Below are 22,581 nucleotides of genomic sequence, written 5' to 3'. Positions count from 1 at the left end.
TTATCTTAGAGTAAAACTTGTAGTTTTTACAGTGTCTTAAACACAGAATCTCCTAGATCACAATGTTTATTAAAACATTTGCAGCAGTATATCTACACACAGTAGCTGAATCATTTATTTATAGATGATCATTATATATTGATTTTCCCCATGATTTTCATCATTATTTCATTCTTACTATATATTGTGATGGCTTTTTACTGCCTTTTTTTTTTTATAGATTATGTGTGCCTTCATATTCTTTGACCCTTGTAATAAGTCCTAAACAAATTTGTATAACATATGAAGTCTGATCCTTGCTACAGTCTCAACAGATTCAATTTTCTATATTTCAGATCTTCTGTGCTTTTCTTTTCTGAACATCTGTATAAGAAATTCATAGCTGAGACATTAAGTGCATGGACCCTAAAACCAGATTGGTCTGGGTTCAAACCCTAACTTTATCACTGTGTGATCTTGGGCAAATTTCCCTAATTGTAAAATGAAGTTTAATAATAATATCTATCTCATAGGATTCTTAAACTTTTTAGGTAAATTAATATTTTAAAGCACTTAGGACAGTGATTGGTACCAAAAAGTTCTCTAAAAGAGTTTAACAAGTTGTGATGCACAGAACAACACCATTACCAAAATGAGTTTTTAGTCTCATAAGAAAAGCTTGATATAAAAAGCCTTATATACTTAAGGAGGCATAAAAAAATGTAGATATATCTCATAAAATAATTCAGGGGACTATAAGGCCCTTAATTTTTCACAGAAATTTTAATTAAAGTAGAAATTTGGCAAAGGAACATTTAACTTTTCTGTTTGTCCTGAGTAGCATCTCTTTTCTACCAGAATACATGGAAGGGCATTTTTTATTTTCTACTTTCTTCTTACTGCTTTTCTGCATCTTATTGAAGGAAAATGCAAGCCTTACAGGTAAAACAATTTGTCTCTCATTTAAGGCACTTACAAAGGTCAGCCCCATTTTATATTCTGACATTTTTAATAGGAAAAATACCATATCAACATAGCTGTTAATGGTTATTTAATTCCTATTTAGTTCTAGAAACTATATTCATGATGTCATGAGAACAATATTTTTTATTTGTTTTGTGTTAATATAAGGGAATGTACAAGTACTTGTACAAGTACAAAGTCTTATTCATTTGTCAAACTAACAGAAGACTATTTTTAAATTCTGAAAAATGTGACAGTGCTATCCCTAGATTTTCAGAGATGGTATATTGCTACATACAGAAAGCCAATTTGTGACCAAAAAAAAACCCCAAAAAAAACACAAAAAACTATTTCAACTTAGCTTTTACAATTTTGATCAGAAGGGATTTTCAGTAGCATTTTCAAAAGTGTCTTATAAAGTATAGCAATATTCTCCATAACTGAGTCAACATTAAGCAGGATTTCTGAGAACCTTTATTTTTTAAAATCTTTATTGTTGAAAGTATTACGTATGTCCCCTTTTCCCCCCATTGACCCCCTCCAGTCTGTCCCTGCCCCCGACTCCAGGTCTTCAGCACCCTCTTGTCTGTGTCCATGGGTTATGCATATATGGATATAAGGTCTTTGGTTAATTACCTCCCACCCACCCACCCTCCACTGCCTTCCTCTGAGATTCCAAACTCTGTTCCATGCTTCTGTCTCTGGTTCCACTCTGTTCATCAGTTTGTTACTTAGTCCCTTACTACATATGAGCGAGATCATGTGATACTCATCTTCCTCTGACTGACTTATTTCACTTAGCATAATACTCTCCATGTCACTACATGCTGTCTCAAAGGGTAAGAGATTCTTTTTTTACTGCTGCATAGTATCCCATGGTATAAATGTACCACAGCTTTTTGTATCCACTCATCTACTGAAGGGCACTTGGGCTGTTTCCAGATCTTAGCTATTGTAAATTGTGCTGCTACGAATATAGGGGTGTATATATTCTTTCTGATTGGTGTTTTGGGATTCTTATGATGTATTCCTAGAAGTGGGATCAAATGGCAGTTCCATATTTAATTTTTTGAGGAAACTCCATCATATTGTTTTCCATAATGGTTGCACCAGTCTGAATTCCCACCAGCAGTGTACTAGGGTTCCCTTTTCTCCACATCCTCGTCAGCACTTGTCATTTGTTGATTTGTTGATGGTAGTCATTCTGACAGGTGTGAGGTGTTACCTCGTTTTAATTTGCATCACTCTGATGATCGGTGACTTTGAGCATTTTTTCATATGTCTCTTGGCCATCTGTATGTCCTCTTTGAAGTGTCTATTTAGGTTCTTTGCTCATTTTTAAATTGGATTGTTTGTCTTCCTTTTGCTAAGTTGTATGAGTTCCTTATATATTTTGGATATTAACCCTTTATCTGATGTATCACTGCCAAATATGTTCTCCCATGCAGTAGGCTTTCTTGTTGTTTTGTTGATGGTTTCTTTTGCTGTGCAGAAGCTTTTTATTTTGATGTAGTCCCATTTGTTTATTTTCTTCTTAGTTTAATTTGCCCCAGGTCGGAGATGTATCTGTAAACATATTGCTATGAGAGATGTCTGAGATTTTGTTGCCTATGGCTTCTTCTAGGATTTTTATGGTTTCACAACTTACATTTAAGTCTTTTATCCATTTTGAGTTTATTCTTGTGTATGGTGTAAGTTGGTGGTCTAGTTTCACTTTTTTGCATGCATCTGTCCAATTTTCCCAACACCAATTATTGAAGAGACTGTCTTGACTCCATTGTATGCTTTTGCCTCCTTTGTCAAATATTAATTGAATGTAATGGCTTGGTTCTATTTCTGGGGGTCTCTGTTCTGTTCCATTGGTCTATATGTCCGTTCTTGTGTCAGTACCAGGCTGTTTTGATTAAGGTGGCTTTGTAGTATAACTTGAAATCTGGTATTGCGATTCCTTCAACTTTGTTTTTCTTTCTCAAGATTACTGTGGCTATTTGGGGTCATTTTTGATTCCATATAAATTTTTGAAGTATTTGTTCTAGCTCTGTGAAGTATGCTGTTGGTATTTTAAAAGGGATTGCACTGAATCTGTAGATTGCTTTGGGTAGTGTGGACATTTTAATGATGTTGATTCTACCAATCCATGAACATGCTATATTCTTCCACTTGTTTATATGTTCTTCTATCTCTTTTTTGCAACATCCTGTAGTTTTCTGAGAACAGATCTTTTGCCTCTTGGTTAAGTTTATTTCTAAGTGTCTTAATTATTTTGTTGCAATGGTAAATGGGATTGTTTGTTTAGTTTCTCTTTCTGAGAATTCATTATCATAATAATAAAAGGCCAAGAGGCATCACGACTGAAATTACCAAACTACTGGTCACCTCTCAGGCCCTCCCCGCGGCCCACAGGCTCTGATCACAGCAAGGCTGGCAGCTGGTGGGCAGGTGGGTGGGGCTGTGGGCGGGTGGGCGGGGCTGCGCGATTACGCGCACTGGGCCTCTAGTTGGCATATTAAAAAAGCCATTGATTTTGGGGTGTTGATTTTGTATCCTGCTACATTGCCAAATTCATTTATTAAATCTAGTAGTTTTTTGGTGAGTCTTTAGAGTTTTCTATGCACAATATCATGTCATCTGTGAATAACGAGTTTTACTTCCTCCGCTCCAATTTGATGACTTTTATTTCTTCTTCTTGTCTGATCGCTGTGGCTAGGACTTCCGGTACTATGTTGACCAAGAGTGGTGAAAGCGGACATCCCTGTCTTGTTTCTGTTCTTAGGGGAAATGGTTTTAGTTTTTGCCCATTGAGTCTGATATTTGCTGTAGGTTTGTCATATATGACCTTTATCATGTTGAGATATGCTCCCTCTATTCCCACTTTGCTGAGTTTTTTTTTAAAAAAAGGGTTTAGATTTTGTCGAATGCTTTTTCTGCATCTATTGATATGATCATGTGATTTTTATCTTTTAATTTGTTTATGTGATGTATCACATTTATTTTTTTTAATGTATTATTGATTTCAGAGAGGAAGGGAGAGGGAGAGAGAGATTAAAACATCAATAATGAGAATCATTGATTGGCTGCCTCCTTCACACCCCCTACTGGGGATTGGGCCTGCCACCTGGGCATGTGCCCTTGACTGGAATCGAACCAGGGACCCTTCAGTCTGCAGGCTGACACTCTATCCACTGAGCCAAATCAGCTAGGGCTATATCATGTTTATTGATTTGCAAATATTGTGCCAGCTTTGCATCCCTGGAATAAATCCCACTTGGTCATGGTGTATGAACTTTGTAATATATTGCTGGATCCAAATTGCTAATATTTTGTTGAGGATTTTAGTATCTATTTTCATCAGGGATATTGGCCTGTGATTTTCTTTCTTTGTAGTGTCTTTATCTGGTTTTGGAATTAAACCTCATAAAAAGAGCTTGGAACTGTTCCTTCCTCTTTGATCTTTTGGAATAGTTTAAGGAGTATAGATGTTAGTTCTTCTTTGAATGTTTGGTAGAACACCCCTGTGAAGCCATCCAGACCTGGGCTTTTGTTTGCTGGGAGTTTTTTGATTACTGCTTCTATTTCATCAGTTGTTATTGGCCTATTCAGGTTTTCTGCTTTTTCCTGACTTAGTTTTGGGAGATTATATATTTTTCTAGGAATTTGTCCATTTCATCCTCATTGTCCATCTTGTTGGCATATAGTTGTTCATAGTATTTCCTTACAAACCTTTGTATTTTTGTGGTGTCAGTAGTTACCTCTCTGCATTTGTTTCTGATTTTATTTATTTGGGTCCTCTCTCTTTGTTTCTTTCTGAGTATGGCTAAGGGTTCATCAATCTTGTTTATCCTTTCAAAGATAGGTTTGGTTTCATTGATTTTTTGTATTTTTTTTTTAGTCTCTATGTCATTTATTTCTGCTCTAATTTTATTATTTCCTTCCTTCTACTTACTCTGGGCTTTTCTTGTTGTCCTTTTTCTAGTTCTTTAAGTTGTAGGGTTAAATAGTTTATTGTTGATTTTCTTGTTTTTTGAGGTAGGCCTGTAGTGCTATGAACTTTCCTCTTAGGACTGCTTTTGATGTGTCCCAGAGATGTTGGGTTGTTGTATGTTCATTTTCATTTATTTCCAGGAAGTTTTTGATTTCTTTCTGATCTTGTTGGTAACCCATTCATTGTTTAATAATATACTATTTAGCCTCCATGTGTTTGAATGTTTTGGGGTGTTTTTACTGTAGTTGATTTCTAATTTCATTCCACTGTGATCTGAGAAGATGCTTGATATGATTTCAATCTTCTTGAACTTGTAGAGACTTGTTTTGTGTTCTAACATCTGGTCTGTCTTTGTAAATGAACCATGTGCACTTGAGAAGAATGTATATTCTGCAGCTTTGGGGTGAAATATTCTATAAATGTCAAATACATTTGATCCAGTGTGTCCTTTAGAGCAGCAGTTGCCATCCGGTGGTCCATGAGGTCCGAAAGGTTGGTGACCGCTGCTTTAGAGGCACTGTTACCTTGTTAATTTTTTGTGTGGAAGATCTATCCAGTGAAGTCAATGGGGTTTTAAAGTCCCTTACTATGATTGTATTGTTGTTGATCTCTCCTTTAAAGTCCTCTAGAAGTTTTTTTAATATACTTAGGTGCTCCTATATTGGGTGCATATATGTTTACCGGGGTTATATCCTGTTGATAGATCAATCCCTTTAGTATTATGCAGTGACCTTTGTTGTCACTTGTGATGGCCTTCCTTTAAGTCTGATATGAATATTGCTGCTCTAACTTTGTTTTCTTTTCCATTTACATGGAAAATTTTTTTCCATTGCTTCACTTTCATCCTGTGTGTGTCTTTTGTTCTGAGGTAGGTCTCTTGTAGACAGCATATAGTTGTATCATGTTTTTGTATCCATTCAGCTACCCTATGTCTTTTGATTGGAGCATTTAATCCATTTACATTTAATATTATTATTGACTAGAAGCCTGGTGCACGAATTCATGCACAGGTGGGGTTCCTCTGGGTGGCCTGCAGGGATTGGGCCAAAACCTGCAGTCCAACGTTGCCTGCAACTCCTACCTGCTGCTTCTGCTCATCCTGGCCCCACTGTGCCTGCCGTAGGCTTGCACCCAATCAGTCCCGGTAGAGGCTTGCGCTGCCACAGCAGCGCTCGCCAGCCATGAGCCCTGTGTCTGGCGCCCTCCCAAGGGGAGTGGCCTGCAAGATTGGGCTGAAACTGGCTCTCCGACATCCCCCGAGGGGTCCCAGATTGCGAGAGGGCACAGGCCAGGCTGAGGGACTCCACCGGTACACGATCAGGCCAGGGAGGAACCACAGGAGGGCTCCAGGGCATGTGCAGCCCATCTCGCTCAGTCCTAATCAGCAGGACCCCAGCAGCAAGCTAACCTACCGGTCAGAGCATCTGCCCCCTGGTGGTCAGTGTACATCATAGCAACTGGCCGACCAGTTGACTGTCTGTCCCCTGATGGTCAGTGCGCATCATAGCGAGTGGTTGAGCAGCCTTAGCATGTCATTAGCATATTACGCTTTGGTTGTTCGGTTGTTCTACCATTCGGTCTATTTGCATATTACCCTTTTATTATATAGGATAGGTAATTTTTTATTGCCATTTTAATTTTGTTTGTCTAGGTTTCTCTCTATTTATTCTCATTATAGCAGTACTGTTAGCATTTCTTATAATGCTGGGTTGGTGGTAGATATACTCCTTTACCCTTTTTTTTTTTGTCTGGGAAGTTCTTTATTTGACCATCCATTTTGAATGATAGCCTTGCTGGATATAGTAATCTTGGTTTCAGATCCTTGCTTTCTATTATCTTGAGTACTTTATGCCATTCCCTTCTGCCCTGTAGAGTTTCTGATGAGAAATCAGGTGTCAGCCTTATGGGAACTCCTTTCAGGGTAACAGTTTGCTTTTCTCTTGCTGTCTTTAAGATTCTCTTTTTGTCTTTAACTTTTGGTGTTTTAATTATGATGTATCTGGGCGTGGGCCTGTTTGGGTTCTTCTTGCTTGGAGTTCTCTATGCCTTCTATACTTGTGTGACATTTTTCCTTTACCAGGTTAGGGAACTTTTCTGCCATTATTTCTTCAAATTTTTTCTCTATCCCTTCCTCCATTTCTGCCTCTTATGGCACACCTGCTATTCGGATATTGTTTCATTTCATGTTGTCCCACAGCTCCCTTAAGCTGTCCCCCTGTTTTTTAATTGTTGTTTTGTTTTTTGGTTCTCTGATTGTGTGATTTTTTTTCAACCCTGTCTTCTAAGTCACTGATTGGTCCTCAGCTCCCCCTAATCTACTGTGTATTCCTTCTAATGTGTTCTTTATTTGTGCTATGTCATTCTTTATTTCTTACTGTTCTTTTTTCATAGTTACTATATCTTTTCTCATGCTGTTGAGCATCTTTACCATCATTATTCTGAAGTCTATTTCAGATAAATTTCTTTTTTTTTTAAATAAATCTTTATTCAGATTATTACAATTATTTCTCCTTTTCCCCCCCATAGCTCCCCTCCACCCATTTCCCACCCCACCTTCTGCCCTTACCTCCCCCCACTGTCCTCATCCATAGGTGTATGATTTTTGTCCAGTCTCTTCATGAACCCCCCATACCCCTTTCCCCCTGAGAATTATCAGTCCACTCCCTTTCTATGCCCCTGATTCTATTATATTCACCAGATTATTCTGTTCCTCAGGTTTTTAATTCACTTGATTTTTAGGTTCACTTGTTGATAGATATGTATTTGTTGTTCATAATTTTTATCTTTACTTTTTTCTTCTTCCTCTTCTTTAAGAATACCTTTCAGCATTTCATATAATACTGGTTTGGTGGTGATGAACTCCTTTAGCTTTTTCTTGTCTGTGAAACTCTTTATCTGCCCTTCAATTCTGAATGATAGCTTTGCTGGGTAGAGTAATCTTGGTTGTAGGTTCTTGCTATTCATCACATTGAAAATTTCTTGCCACTCCCGTCTGGCCTGCATAGTTTCTGTTGAGAAGTCAGCTGACAGTTGTATGGGTGCTCCATTGTAGGTAACTGTTTTTCTCTTGCTGCTTTTAATATTCTCTCTTTGTCTTTTGCTCTTGGCATTTTAATTATGATGTGTCTTGGTGTGGTCCTCTTTGAATTCCTTTTGTTTGGGGTTCTGTGCGCTTCCTGGACTTGTAAATCTATTTCTTTCACCAGGTGGGGGAAGTTTTCGGTCATTATTTCTTCAAATAGGTTTTCAGTATCTTGCTCTCTCTCTTCTTCTGGCACCCCCATAATTCTGATGTTGGTACGCTTGAAGTTGTCCCAGAGTCTTCTTACATTATCTTCAACTTTTTGGATTTTTTTTTTTCTTTTTGCTTTTTCGGTTGAGTGTTTTTTGCTTCTTTGTATTTCAATTCTTTGACTTGATTTTTGTGTTCCTCTTGTCTGTTTTTGGGTCTCTGTATAATATTTTTTATTTCAGTCAGTGTATGTTTAATTTCTAGTTGGTCCTTTTTCATATCTTCGAGGGTCTCGTTATATTTATCGGCCTTTTCTAGGATATTCTTAAAAAGCCTTATAACCGTGGTTTTGAATTCTATATCCAGTAGTTTGTTTTCCTCCATTTCTTTCGTTTGTGATCTGATTCTTTGACGCCGCATTTTCATTGCTTCCCTGAGTTGGTAAGGTAGATTTGTGTGCTAGGTTTCCAATATGGCCCAGTGGGTCGGCCTCCCCAGTTAACCTGAGGTGGACACTCTTGGTGCACCCCTTTGTGGACTGTGTGTACAGCCTTGTTGTAAGTAAGTCTTTATTGTTGTTGGTATCACTGGGAAGAATTGACCTCCAGGCCAGTTGGCTGTAAGGATCAGCTGTGTCTATGCTGGGAGAAGTTCGGTGCTGGAGACAGCCTTATAGGATTAGACTTGCCAAATTGCAATAGCCTCTGTGCTCAGCTTGGATGGGGTGGAGTCTCAGTCTTGGCTTCCCGTCAGCCTTGCCCTTGCGCGCACGTGCATGCCTTCAGACCTCTGCCTTCCCGGCTCCCGAGTCTCCGCCCGAGAGTCCAGACTCCCCCCACAAGAGCGTGGGTCCCCAGGGGCTTGCCTGGAACTGGGGTTCAGTGCAGTCAGAACTGGGGCTCAGTTCAGTCAGGAGCCTCTGACTCCCTTCCACTAGGGAAAGCCTGTGGCAACCTCCGCAGCTTTTGTGCGCACTGGCACGCGCGCACTTTCAGTCCTCCGCCTTCCCCGGCTCCCAAGTCTCCGCCCGAGAGTCCAGACTCCCCCCGTAAGAGCGTGGGTCCCCAGGGGCTCGCCCGGAACTGGGGTTCAGTGCAGTCAGAACTGGGGTTCAGTGCGTCGGGGGCTTCCTTCCTCCTTCCGCCAGAGAAAGTCAGCCAGGCTCTCAGCCACCCTTCCTCTCTGCGCGCACAAAGACCCTTTGCCGTACCTCCAATTCTCTGTGAGCTTTTCTCTTTCCTTCTAGTTGTAGAATTTTCACTCAGCCAGCTTTCCTGTGGTTCTGGATGGTGTCCGTTCTGTCTTTTAGTTGTAGTTTTGAAATTGTTGTGCAAGGCAGCAGTTTAGGTGTTTACCTATGCCGCCATCTTGGTTTCTCCCTCAGATAAATTTCTTATCTCTGTTTCATTTATTTCTTCTTCTGGAAAATTCTCTTGTTCTTTCATTTATGAGTTGTTTCTTTGTTTCCTCATTTTGGCTGCCTGTTTGGGTTTGTGACTATGTATTAGGTAGATTTGCTACGCCTCTCAATCTCTAGTGCAGGACAGTGTCAAGTGCAATTTCTCAAAGCCTCTGGCTGCAGACTAATAGGATTCCTCTTGATTGGCCCTCAGGCAATCATCCATAGGTATGGCAAGAGTTTTTTTTTTTAGCAGGGTACGGTAATTGTTTCTGCCTGGAGGTTGTTATTCTGTCTCTTAAGGGGCAAGTGTTTTTTCAATAGGGTGGGTCAGCTGTCTTCCCCCCAGGCAATGCCACCTGTATATCAATTGTCTGCTTGAGAAAGATTACCTGCAGCATGAGGGAATGGGTCAGCATAGGAAACCCTGGTGTCTGCCTTCTGAGCTCTAACCTCAGAGCCCTCATCTTAGCTTCTGCTCACACAGCTCCAGTCCACTTTGCTGTTCCTCTGTAGGAGCACAAGATGGGTGGCTCCACAGGGAATTTTATGCATTGGCCCTTTAAGAGGGTGCCTGAATTTCCAGCCGTCTCTCCCTGGCAGACAGCTAACCTGCTGCTTTTCATAGCCAGATATTATGCGGGTACCCTTCTGAGTTCTGGTGCTCTCTGCTGGGGGGTCCACCTCAGGAATTAGACCGAGAGTTCTCAGTGGCAACCCCGCACAGCCGAGATATCTCTCTGGAACTTCAGCTGCCATCTGTGGACATCCGGACACACCTCCGCCCCTCCTACCAGTCTCTATGCAGTCTCCACTTTTGGTCCTCCGTTATCAGGATTCTCTCCAGCGAGTCTTCCATTGATTATTCAGTAAGTTTTTTGTATTTTAGTTGTAATTCCAATTTGGACCTGAGATCATCAGGGCAGCATCAACTTACTCTGCTGCCATACTTAATCCCTCGGAAAACCTTTAAAGTGCTGATGTAACATGAATAAAAGAAGATCATTTACTGTGGGACATGTCTCATTTACTTTAATGTTTTCTGTCTCCTATTTTTTTTTTTTAATTAAAGTTCTCACTGAGTTCATTGAGCATCCTTATAACCAGTATTTTGAACTCTGCATCTGGTAATTGTCTCAATTTTGTGTATTTCTTTATCTGGAGTTTTGTTCTGTTCTTTTATTTGGGACATGTTTCTTTGTCTCCTCATTTTGGCTGCCTCCCTGTATTTGTTTTTTTTAAAAAATATATTTTATTGATATTTTACGGAGAGGAAGGGAGAGGGATAGAGAGCTAGAAACATCGATGAGAAAGAAACATTGATCAGTTGCCTCCTGCATACCTCCCACTGGGGATGTGCCCGCAACCAAGGTACATGCCCTTGACCGGAATCGAACCTGGGGCCCTTCAGTCCACAGGCCGACGCTCTATCCACTGCGCCATACTGGTTTTGGCCCTGTATTTGTTTCTGTGAGTTAGGTAGAGCTGCTACATCTCCCAGTCTTGGTAGAGTGGCTTTATGTAGTAAATGGCTAGTAAGGCCCAGTGGCCCAGCTTCCCTGGTCACCTGAGCTGGGTGCTTCAGGTGCACCCCCAAGGTGGATTGTGTGCACCCTCTTGGTGTAGTTGAGCCTCGATTGCTGTCAGTGGAAGGGAATTTACCCCCAGGCCAATTGGCTGTGAGGCCTGGCAGTGATTACAGCAGAGGATCAGCTGTGCAGGGGCCAACACCACGCACTTGCACTAAGATGGTGCTTCGGTGCAGTCTGAAGCTGTCCACCAGGTATGCTGGCTCTGGGACCTCCCAGGGGGTGCAAGCCAAGGTCAGCTTCCACCTGTCCCCTGCCAGGGGTCACCCAAATTTGAGCTACAGTGATCTGCAGATGGCTGTACTTCTGCTGGGCTTGGAGGTGCCCGCAAGAGGCCAAGCTGTGAATCAAAGCCGGGCCTGGGGCCACTTAGTAAGAGGTATGGGCCATGCCAAGGCCAGATGCTGCTGCTTTGTGGTTTGTGAACTTTGAGAGATTTTAGGAAGGTCTGTAGCAAGAGTCAAGACAGGCTGTTTGTATGGAAAAGCCACAGGTAATGGCTTGGGTGGGTCAGGTGATTGTTTAACCACCACGTGTGCAGGGCCAGTTGGTTCTGAGTCTCCGCTCCTCTGACCAGTCTCCTTGTGGCTTCTTTAATTCCCTAGTTTTAGGACTTCTCTTTAGTTAGATTTCAGGTGGTTCTGAATGATGGCTGTTTTGTAGCTTATTTGTAATTTTGATGTGGTTGTGGGAGGAGGCCGAATATTACATTTACCTACACTGCCATCTTGACAGGAACCCTTTTTATTCTATTTTATTTAGGTTTATTGTACTTTTTCTAATTTTCTTTGTTGGGAATTTAATTGTTGTTGTTCTTCCATTTTATTAATAAAAACATTTAAGCTGTGAATTTTCTTCTGACCACTGCTTTTATCGTATTCCACAGATTCTTTAATATAGTGTGTTTATCAGCATATTTCTTTAGAAATTCTAAAGTTTTCATTCTTTTCCAAAGGATTGTTTTAAAGAAAGTTTTACATTTTTTATTGAAGGGTCTTTTTGTTTTCCATTTTAAATTTATTTTTAGTGAAAAAAAATAAAATGAATTTTTAGTTATTCTTTTTATAATCAGAGAATGTGCTGCTAATTTTACTTTATGAAACTTATAGTGGTTTTGTGGTGACCTCATAAATAATCAAATTTACTGAATGTTTCATGTACACTTGAGAGAATGGTATGTCCTTTTAGACGTGTGTCAATATCTACCTTATTGATTACATTATTTAGGTTGTATATATCTTTATTTAATTTTTTACTTTTTAATCTGTTTTTGAGTGAGAGTGAAACATTTAATTCCCTGTTATTACAGTATTTTTGTCTATTTCTCCCTCTATTTTTTGTAATTTGTGCTTTATAAAGGAAGTTACTGCATTATCTGATGTATATATAATCATAGCCATTACTTCTTCCCTATGAATTTGGATCCTTTAGCATTATGAAGTAAACTCTTTTGTCTTACCTAATGTTTTTAAGCCTAAAGTCTCCCTTTTGGAATATCAGGACTTTTTATTTACTTGCACTTACCTGATCTAGCTTTCCTGAATCAGTTAAAGTGGCTCTGTTTATTTAACATTGGTTTGGTTAGCAGTTGGGTTTTGCTACATGAGCCAATATGAAAATGTTTCTTTATTTAATAGGTTTTAGTTAAGTTCATTTTTTGATATGACTTTTGCATATTATATTAAGACTAGAGGCCCGATGCATGAAGATTTGTGCAAGAATGGTCCTTTCTTCCCCTGGCTGCCAGCACTGCCTTCAATTCGGCCAGAGCTGCCTTTCCGCCTTCCTATGCTGCCCAGAGGCCTGGAGTGGCTGGGGCGTTCCACCCCCAGCGGCTCGGCCCCTGTGTATCAAATTAATCTGCCATCTTTGTTGGGCTGGCTAATTTGCATACTCCTGATTGGCTGGTGGGCGTTGTAAAGGTACGGTCAATTTGCATCTTACTCTTTTATTAGTGTAGATTTACTATATATTATGGGTTTCTTTGCATTTTTATGTTGTCTGTTTATATTTGTATGTTTTCTATCTTAATATTTTAATATTACATATGAAATATTTAATATATTTAAAATATGTTTATATTTTTGTTTATCTTGTTATCTCTGTACTAATATCTTTGTATATGTCCCTTATTATATTCTCAGTCTAAACTGTTATTCCTTAGTTGTCATCCAATTTAGTCTTTATTTCACAGATGATTTTTTTCTTTACCTTCAATTTTGTTTCTGAGTTCAGTCAACTCTCATCTTACATCTTCCTGTTTTTATGTTCACTTTTATTTTAAACTTTTGAATCTATTCTTTGAGATTTTTTTCACACCTGCAAATGCTTGTTTAAGGATATTTAATTTAGATTGGCATATTTTGTTACGGTTTTTCTCTGCTTTGTGGTAGTTTTGGGGGGAATAATTTTCATCTGAAATATTTTGCTTTTCACTTTCTGTTTTCTACTATAATACCTTTAGTATGAATGTTGTATTTTGTTTTCTGTTAATTGTGGGATATATTTTCCTAGGCCAGCAATAACAGCTATACGTAGAAAAAGAGTGATGGCTTACTAGCTTTCTTAGCTCCCGAGTGCCCTCTTCTGTTGGAATGGTAAAGTGCAGGTTCTTTAACCAATGTCTACATTCTTTGGGGGCACACCCAGGAGGATAACAATGTCTTATGAGGTTTCAATGTAGAACCTTCTACCACTTATTTCCTTCTTTTCCCTCACCCCCAAATCCATGGGAACCCTTCTTCAAAGTCATTCCCCTTCCAAGTCTTTCCCATTCTTCCAGAGCAGGGGTACACCTCAAACGATCGCCTGCACTTTCAGGGCCCTCCCTCTCAGTTCCTCACAGACAGGACTCTGAACACCCAGATACGAGATTTATTCTCAGCATCTCTGCCCTTAGGGTGGGACTCCATCTTTGGGAAAATGACTCTATTTGTATTCCACACAGCAAGTGTCCACTGGCTGTTCTATGGGGCCTCCAGAGGTGGCTCTGCTGGTTTCTGAGTGTTTACTTTCCTAGTTACATGGAAACTGAAGCATTATCCTGTTTTAGTCATGCTGTAGGCAGGGATTATTAGTGGTTTTATTCAGTTTTGCTGATCTGTATAGAATTCAGAACACATGGAGATTCTAATTTAGGTGGCCCCATTATTCTGTGGGAGTCCAAAATCAGATAATTTTATTATTTATTTATAAATAGATTTTTATTAATTTCAGAGAGAAAGGGAGAGGGAGATAGAAACATCAATGATGAGAATCATTGATTGGCTGCCTCCTGCATGTTCCCTACTGGGAATTGAGCCCACAACCCAGGCACGTGCCCTTGACCAGAATCAAACCCTGGACCTTTCAGTCTGCAGGCTGACATTTTATCCACTGAGCCAAACCAGCTAGGGCAGGTAATTTTATTTTTGAAAAAAAAAATGTAATTGTTAAAACAGATCTTCCTTTTTTTGAGCTGCAGTTTCCTTCCTTATAATGTCTACATATCTATCCTAGTTGTGCCTTCTGAGACAACAGGGAATAAATAAAATTTCTCATTTATGTTCTAACAAAAGTTGTTTCCCAACACATACAACCTTCCTTTCTCTGGAGTAGCCATTTGTCTACCCTTCAGCCATTACTCAGGTGGTGGAGCTCCAAGTCACCCTGCCCTCCATCTGATCCCTCTTTATCGAAGATGCCAACTAAGCAGGGTCATAGTATTCTATACTGGAGTGACCAATATAACTGGACCTTGTTACCATTGGCAGAAGCTAACAATAGCAATTCAAACGTTTACAAAGATTACTTTCCTGTCTCCAAATGCAATGACTTATGGAAACAAATAAAAGAAAATTGAAAATGGGAACAAAACATGTTTTTGTATTTTGCTTTCAACAAAGGACAATCATCAGTTGGCTTATCCACAAACATAGCAAGTATTGTTCTGACTGGAACAGGCACAGCAATAATGCATCGAAATGTCTCTAACCAAGTTTCTAGCAAATAAAATGTAGAATGGCCTGAATAAATATGATTACTTATGAATCTCTTAATTAGGAGTCTAGTGCTACAAAGTGGCTGCTTGTGAATTAAGAATGCTGCTTTGGGCCAGCCAGCGTGGCTCAGTGGTTGAGCATCGACCTATGAACCAGGAGGTCACGGTTCAATTCCCAGTCAGGGCACATACCCAGGTTGCTGGCTTGATCCCCGGTGGGGTACAAGCATGAGGCAGCCAATCAATGATTCTCTCTCATCAGTGATGTTTCCATCCATCTTTCCCTCTCTCTTCCTCTCTGAAATAAATGAATTTATTTTTAAAAAAAGTACTGCTTTGTTCTCATTTATGAGGTGCTGCCAGGGTTATGCCTTTTTATATAATGACACAAGCAAACCCTAGTGTTGCTAGAAAATTTCAATATGGAGCATGATGTACCTAGAGGATTCGAATAGGTTGATGGCAGAAGAAGGTAGGGAAACTCAATGGAGCAGTGGGAGGTGGGAAAGTAGGGTGAGCATAGGATTGGGAAGGATTTTCTTACCAACTTTGGTGGTGGCTATTGGGGAAAAAATAATCATATATTTAAAAAGGTTATTTCCCGGGGGCGATAAAAGGGGAAAATGGAAGATATCTGTAATACTTCAACAATAAAAATATATTTAAAAAGTTATTTCCTCCCAGATGATGATTTACTTTAAAATAAGTTTGATGAGATTAAAATTCAATCCCATAGTAAAGTTGCTTTATTTCACTCACCTCACAATATACCCTAAAAGAGAGAGAAGTGGAATTACAGAGGGCAAGTGTAGCTGATGCAAATGCCTCGTGGTATGCCTGGGTGCATCCTCCTTCCCGTGTCAAAGCTGAACAAGAGCTGAAAACCTCTGAGCTAGAAACTAGCGTTCCAGGCGCAGGGATCCTAAATCCGTCTGCCTCTGCCAGCAGGCCAAGCCATCCTCCCAGATGCGGAGGTCAGTCACAGAGCGTGGCGGAAAAGAGAATGAAGTGGGAGTCCCAGAGTTGCAGCATGCAAGCAAGTTCTTTAACAGAGAAGCCAACAAATATTTAATTCCTACATTTTTTTTTCAAATGCTCCAAAGGAAAGGGTTGCCTGATTTATCCAAATAATCTCATTGTTAAACTTTATTTTTGCTTTAATAGATTCAAAATAGTTGAGGGAGGCAAAATTAAACTGCTTGACTTTTAAATCTATTTCAAAGAGTATTGAAAATGTGCTGTTACTCTGACTTCAAAATGGTAAATTTAAAAATATTTTGGAGAGTAAAAACTTCAAGAGATGCTGTTCATATGTTTTTTAATATGAGAGATGGAAGTGATAGAAAAATATTCCATTATGGATATCATTCAATCCCCCTTTTCTTTCGATGTTATTGGCTTGCAAATTGCGATATGAATTTAAAATGAAGATGCTTAGTCATTGGAGCTGCGTAACCCCTCTGCTCAAAGCAACAACCCCTGAGCATAGCACCAAATCACATAATCAAGGCCCCATCCACATCTAGCCAACCCCTCCCTCTGAACCCCAGGAAAGGATTCGTTATTTGAATACCAGCTGGTGGCCTATCCTCAATACTGCAAATAATAGGAACATTTGTAAACTCCTCTTGTTGCCGTCTTCCAATGTACTTAAGAAGACAGTATGTTACTTTTTATTTGCATCACTTCATAATCATTTACTGTGATGAAAATGCTAGTCTGAAGTGAAGGAGGGATGTCCAACAGAGAGACATCAGAGATTAACTTTAGCGAATTAAATTCTTAAATGACATTTCCAGCTGAAAACTAACACATAGACACTAACAGTATGAAAGTGATAGATGTGTGTGTGTGTGTGCGTGTGTGTGTGGTGTTTGTTTGTGTTTCTTCATTTCTGGAGAAATTCTGGAGAAAACGGGCAAGGCTACATCGCTTAGACAAAACAGAGTGTGCAAATTTGCGAAATGTTTGGTAGCTAAAAGGGTGTCTAGACGTTTTGTGCTTCTCCGCCCCAGAGTAGAAAATACGCACTGGATGCAGCAGCAGCACCTGGCCAAAGGCAAGTGTCTCCAGAGAAACATGTAAACGAGAAGGAAGTAGGCACTATAAATGTGTGAACAGCACCGGGCCAATGTCTTGCCACTGAGCCTTTTCTTTGTGGGCGCGCTCCTGCTTGGGGATCATTTTGCTGCCTCAAAAGTCCATTCTTATTTTTGATTTTGTATTCTAAATTTGATATCAGACAGGACATCAAAGGATTCCTACTTAAATGGGTCTGAAAGGAAAAGCCAGCATTTTAATCGCAATGCACAGACCACATAGATGGAGAATATTTAGAAAAATACTTGATACAAAGATTTATGTTTCTAGCTAAGATGGAGGGTAAACTCAGAGGGACAAGATTTATTTGCTGCCTGAACAACAAAAAACTCAATAAAATACACGAAACAACAGCTTCCAAGACTTGAATATTAGGCAGTGCAGGGTAGTGATTCCCTTCACTACGAACAAATAAGATGAAACCTACAATTGCCCCAGTTTATTGCTTGCAGATTTCCCAGGCCACCAGGGAGAGAGAACCCAGCCACAGCCTGGTGGTCTCCCCAGGTTGAGAAGATAAATCTGGAACTCGGGGGGAAACCAAGGAACCAAAGTTCAGAGGGCAGAGTATCATGGAGGAGAGAACTGTGCCGAGAGAGGGCGGGGGAGAGAGCTCTGGAGAACTGGGTGTCCTCTGCGAGTCTTCACGTGAGTGCTGGCCAGGGCATGTGGGTGGGAGACTACTTGAGGCTGGAGGAGGGACACGGCTTACAGAAGGCATCAGCTAAAGGGGGAACACTCCTACTTTATGGAATGTTGGGTAGAGTATTCAGAAGTGTTTGCCTCACCAGTAGCAAAATCTACCCTAAGCTAAATGCTGCTCTGATTCCTCCTAACAGCACTTATAAGCAAGCCCAGGAAGGCTCAAACAATTTTTAAGTAACTTTACAGCATCTCAGAATAAAGCTCAAGATATTTACAGGAATGCAAAACTATATAGCATTCAACAGGAAAAAATTCATAACGTCTAGCATCCAGTCAAAAATTATCAGCATGAAGAGAAGCCAGGTCCGATGATCCATAAGGAGGAAAAAATAGTTAAAAGGAATCCAGATGTTATATAGGAAATAGAGTCAGTAAACCAGACAATAAACAATTACTATAACTATATTCCCTGTGTTCCAGGAGCTGGAGTAAATGCCGTGCACATTAAATAAAGACAGAAGATGTTTAAAAAACATCCCGGGATGCCCTGACTGGTTTGTTCAGTGGATAGAGAGTTGGCCTGTGGACTGAAGGGTCCCAGGTTTGATTCCGGTCAAGGGCATGTACCTAACTCTCTATCCCTCTGCCTTCCTCTCTGTAAAAAATCAATAAAATATATTAAAAAAAATAAAAAACATCCAAGGAAAGTCTAATTTGAGAACTATAATGTGTGAAATGAAAAATATACTGGATGGGATTAATGATAGATTAGGCAACGCAGATGAAATGATTATTAGACTCGAAGACATAGCATTCAAAACTGTACAACTGAAACACAGAGAGAAAAATGACTGAAAAAAACCACAACACAACAAAACCCAAATAGCATTAGTGAGTATTTAATATTTCCTTGTAGTGCAGGTCTATTGGAGATGAGATGAATCCTTTCAGTTTTTGCCTGCTTCCAAATGTCTTTATTTTGACTTTATTTCTAAAGGTTATTTTTACTGGATATAGAATTCTAGATTAATAGTTTTTCTTTAAGTTCTTTAAAGATGCCATACAATGTTATCTCTTTCATTTTTTTCTGATAAGAAGCCAGTCATTATTCTCATCATTGTACATTGTATATAATATTTCTTTTTTTCTTTGATTTCAAGATTTTATCTTTACTCTTTAGATTTCAGCAGCATTATATGCTGCTGTGCAGTATGCATAAGTGCAGTTTTCTTTGTATTTATTCTCCTTAGGTTTCGTCAAAGTTCTTTGGTCTGGGTCGCTATCCTTCATCAATTTTGGAAAATTGTCAGTTATTATGTCTTCCAATATTTCTTCTGCTCTGTACTTTTTTCTTGTTCTGGGCCTCCAACTATACACATGAAAGCCTATTTGATATTGTTTCACAGTTATTGAATGTTCTGATCCCCTCCTCTTTAAAATTGTGTTTTTCTTTGTGTGTTAATTTTAATAATTTTTATTGTCTTTAAGTTCACTGAGTCTTTCATCTGATAAGTACATCAAAATAATTCTTTATCTTTTATTTTCATTTTTAAGATCGCCATCTGGCTCCTTTTTATACTTTCATCTTTATGCTAAAATTTCCTGTCTGTTCACACACGCCAACCACTTTTCCATGAGATTCCTTCATACATTTACTATTGTGATTATTAAGTCCTCTTTGATAATTCTAAAACTTGGATCACTTTTGGATAAAACTGTTTCCTCTCCTGAGAGTAAGTCATGCTTTTTTCTTTTATTCGATGTCTCATATTTTTGATTGGTGGTTTGATACTGATAATAGAACAATAGAAACGGAGGCAAATAATATTTTCACCCAAAAACAGGCCCATCCCTCTCCAGGCCACTAATGTGAAGAGATGAGTCCATCTAGTTTACAGCTGAGTGGGATCTGGACAGTTGTTTCTTGGGTTAGATGAATTTCACCACAGGCTTCAAATAGTTTGTGCAAGGGATCAGAACTCTCTTGTTAGCCAGACATGTGTCCCTAGAGTATTGGTTTTCTTTCTTTTTTTTTTTTTTAATATTTTTATCTTTTATTTTTATTTTTATTTTTTTTTAGAGAGAGAGAGAGAGAGAGAGAGAGAGAGAGAGAGAGAGAGAGAGAGATAAACGTGTGAGAGAGGCATGGATTGGCTGCTTCCTGCATGCCCCCCTGCCCCTACTGGGGATTGAGCCCACAACCCTGACTGGGAATCAAACCAGCAACCTTTTGGTGATGCCCAATCAACTGAGCCACACTGGCCAGGGCTGGAGTATTGGTTTTCATTCTCCTGTTTTGCCATCAGCCCTCCTCAGGTCTGCTTCAGAGGGATATCTCTCAGCTCTCTTGCCTCTGCCCCAGCCAAATCAGCCATTGCTTTTTAACCCACTAAGAGCCCTGGTGACTGAAGAATTCAGTTTAATTTCGTGCTGCCTTCAGACTGCAAGCAGCCCCGTGCTTAAAATCGGGGGAGAGTCTCTCTCCACGCCCTGCCCCTCTCCCAGTCAGGCTATCACTGCTCATGTCGCGTCTGGCCTGGAAAGCCTACAGAGCTTGTCTCCGCTTTCCTTTCCTGCCCTCAGAGTTCATAAGGTCCTGCACACCGTGCCTCGGTGGGGCAGGATTTCCTCAGCATCCTGCCCCTCTTCTTTGAAGGTAGGTGCCTGCTGCTTTGTAAAAAGCCCTAGTGCTTAAAAGTGTCTTTCAGCCTTCTGACCTGGCCCCCACTTCTTGGGACCACCTGGGAGGGCCTGCGGAAAAGTGCTGACAGGTGGCGCTCCACATTTAAGGGTTTCAGGGGTCCTCAAACTTTTTAAACAGGGGGCCAGTTCACTGTCCCTTAGACCGTTGGAGGGCCGGACTATAGTTTAAAAAAAAACACTATGAACAAATTCCTATGCTCACTGTGGGCCCGGGACAAGTTGGCTGCTAAGAAGGACAGGCAGCGGCACCCGGTGGGCCGGATAAATGTCCTCGGCGGGCCGCATGTGGCCCGCAGGCCGTAGTTTGAGGACACCTGGTTTAAACCATCATGCCAGAACATCTTCCAAAAATCATATCTGGCTTTGAAATAAGAATGACATTTAATGTTAAGTTTGTAAATAATGCTGATGATGCACTTTAGTAATGTTTTTAGCAAAAAATCCTATCTAATAAAAGGGTAATATGCAAATTATCTGTCACTCCATCACAAATATGGCAGCGCCCATAGCTACAAGATGGTGGCGTCCAGTCCTCTCAGTCCCGCCGGAGTCCCCCAGTCTTGGGGAGGCGGCCGCTGAGAGCAGGCAGTGTGAGCGGCCTGGCGGAATGCTTGCTTTGTTGCCTCAGCCAGCTGCGGATGGGCCTCTGGGCCGCGGAGAGCCTCTGGGCAGCGGGTGCGGAGCGGCCAGGCCCTGCAGAGAGCTACTGGAGCATGGATTCATGCACAGGGCTACTAGTATGATTATAAAATAACTAGACTGCTTTTTTATGCTTCTTTTAAACACCTTTCAAAGGCCACTTTACACAAATAGTTCAAAACTGGTTTCAAGTGATGGCAGCATCATTTAAATAAGAAAAATATTTCTTATTATGGCTGCTCAACTATACAATAGTTAGCTACACCAAATATATAGGAACATGTAGTAATTTTAAATCCATTTTCATCCTGGGTTCCCCAAGATATGTGATTAATGCTGGGGCCCCGCCAGCAGGCCAGGGGATCCCAAGGCAGGTGCTGGGCGTGGAGGCCATGGGGGCATAGGCTACCAAGGAGACAGAACTGAACCTCACATCACCCTGCTTGGCCCCGGAGGATGGCTAGTTAGCCAGAGACGGGTAAGATTCCTCAGGGAAGGAACAACCTAAGACAGGCACAGACGCAGAGGGGCCATCAGGAGAGAACTTGGGGGTCAACAAAAGTGGGGCACAGACCATCACCCCCTCACTTTGCAGGGGCCTGAACCCTCACCCCTTCTGAGGGAGGTCTCCTGCCCCCATGGCTGCTTCTCTTCCCATGCCCAGCTCAGATCGGGACCCAGGGAACAGAAAGAGACTTGGCCGACAGCAGCTGCCCTCTCACTGCAACAAGACTTGTTTGAGTTGTCTTGTACCCATGGTGAAGGGAAGTGGGTTTTCAATATCTAAATCCAGCCTAGCACCAGGAATGCTCAGGGCCTACTCAAGAAGGCAAATAATCCTTTCCACTAATATTTACAGGGTAAAATAAGATTGTTGTTAGAGTATTAAATTTGACAGTAAAATAGTAGTCAAGTTCTCAGACTAATTTAAATTGGCTAAGTGAAATAAGTGAATATTCTAGAAAAATTAATGGTACCGGACAAAAAGCTGTTCCTAAAGCGTTAACTAAAATTTTTATTGGTAGTTCATCTCATGGTAAAATTGCATAACATGTAATGAACCTAAAGCAGTCATATTTTAGTGCAAAAAATTAAAATTTAAAAGCTATCAAGACTACATTATAAAATTCCCAAAAGCCTCCTAATATTTAAATAAAAAAAGGGGGGATAGTAGAAGAATATCATGTAAGGAAAAATATCCTGTAAGTAAATTACATCTAGAAAATTTTTACTTTAGAAAATTAACTTTCATTTGTAATGCTAACAGCAAGACACCCATGAAAAACACACATGGTGTCAAAACAAGCCAAAGGAAAATCGTTTGGGCAAAAAATGAAAAAGGATCCCAAGTCAAATTTATAAAAAAGATTC

The sequence above is a fragment of the Plecotus auritus genome (assembly GCF_963455305.1).
Source record: "Plecotus auritus genome assembly, chromosome: 7".
NCBI classification, from domain to species: domain Eukaryota; kingdom Metazoa; phylum Chordata; class Mammalia; order Chiroptera; family Vespertilionidae; genus Plecotus; species Plecotus auritus.
Note: the sequence above shows the minus strand (reverse complement) of the source record.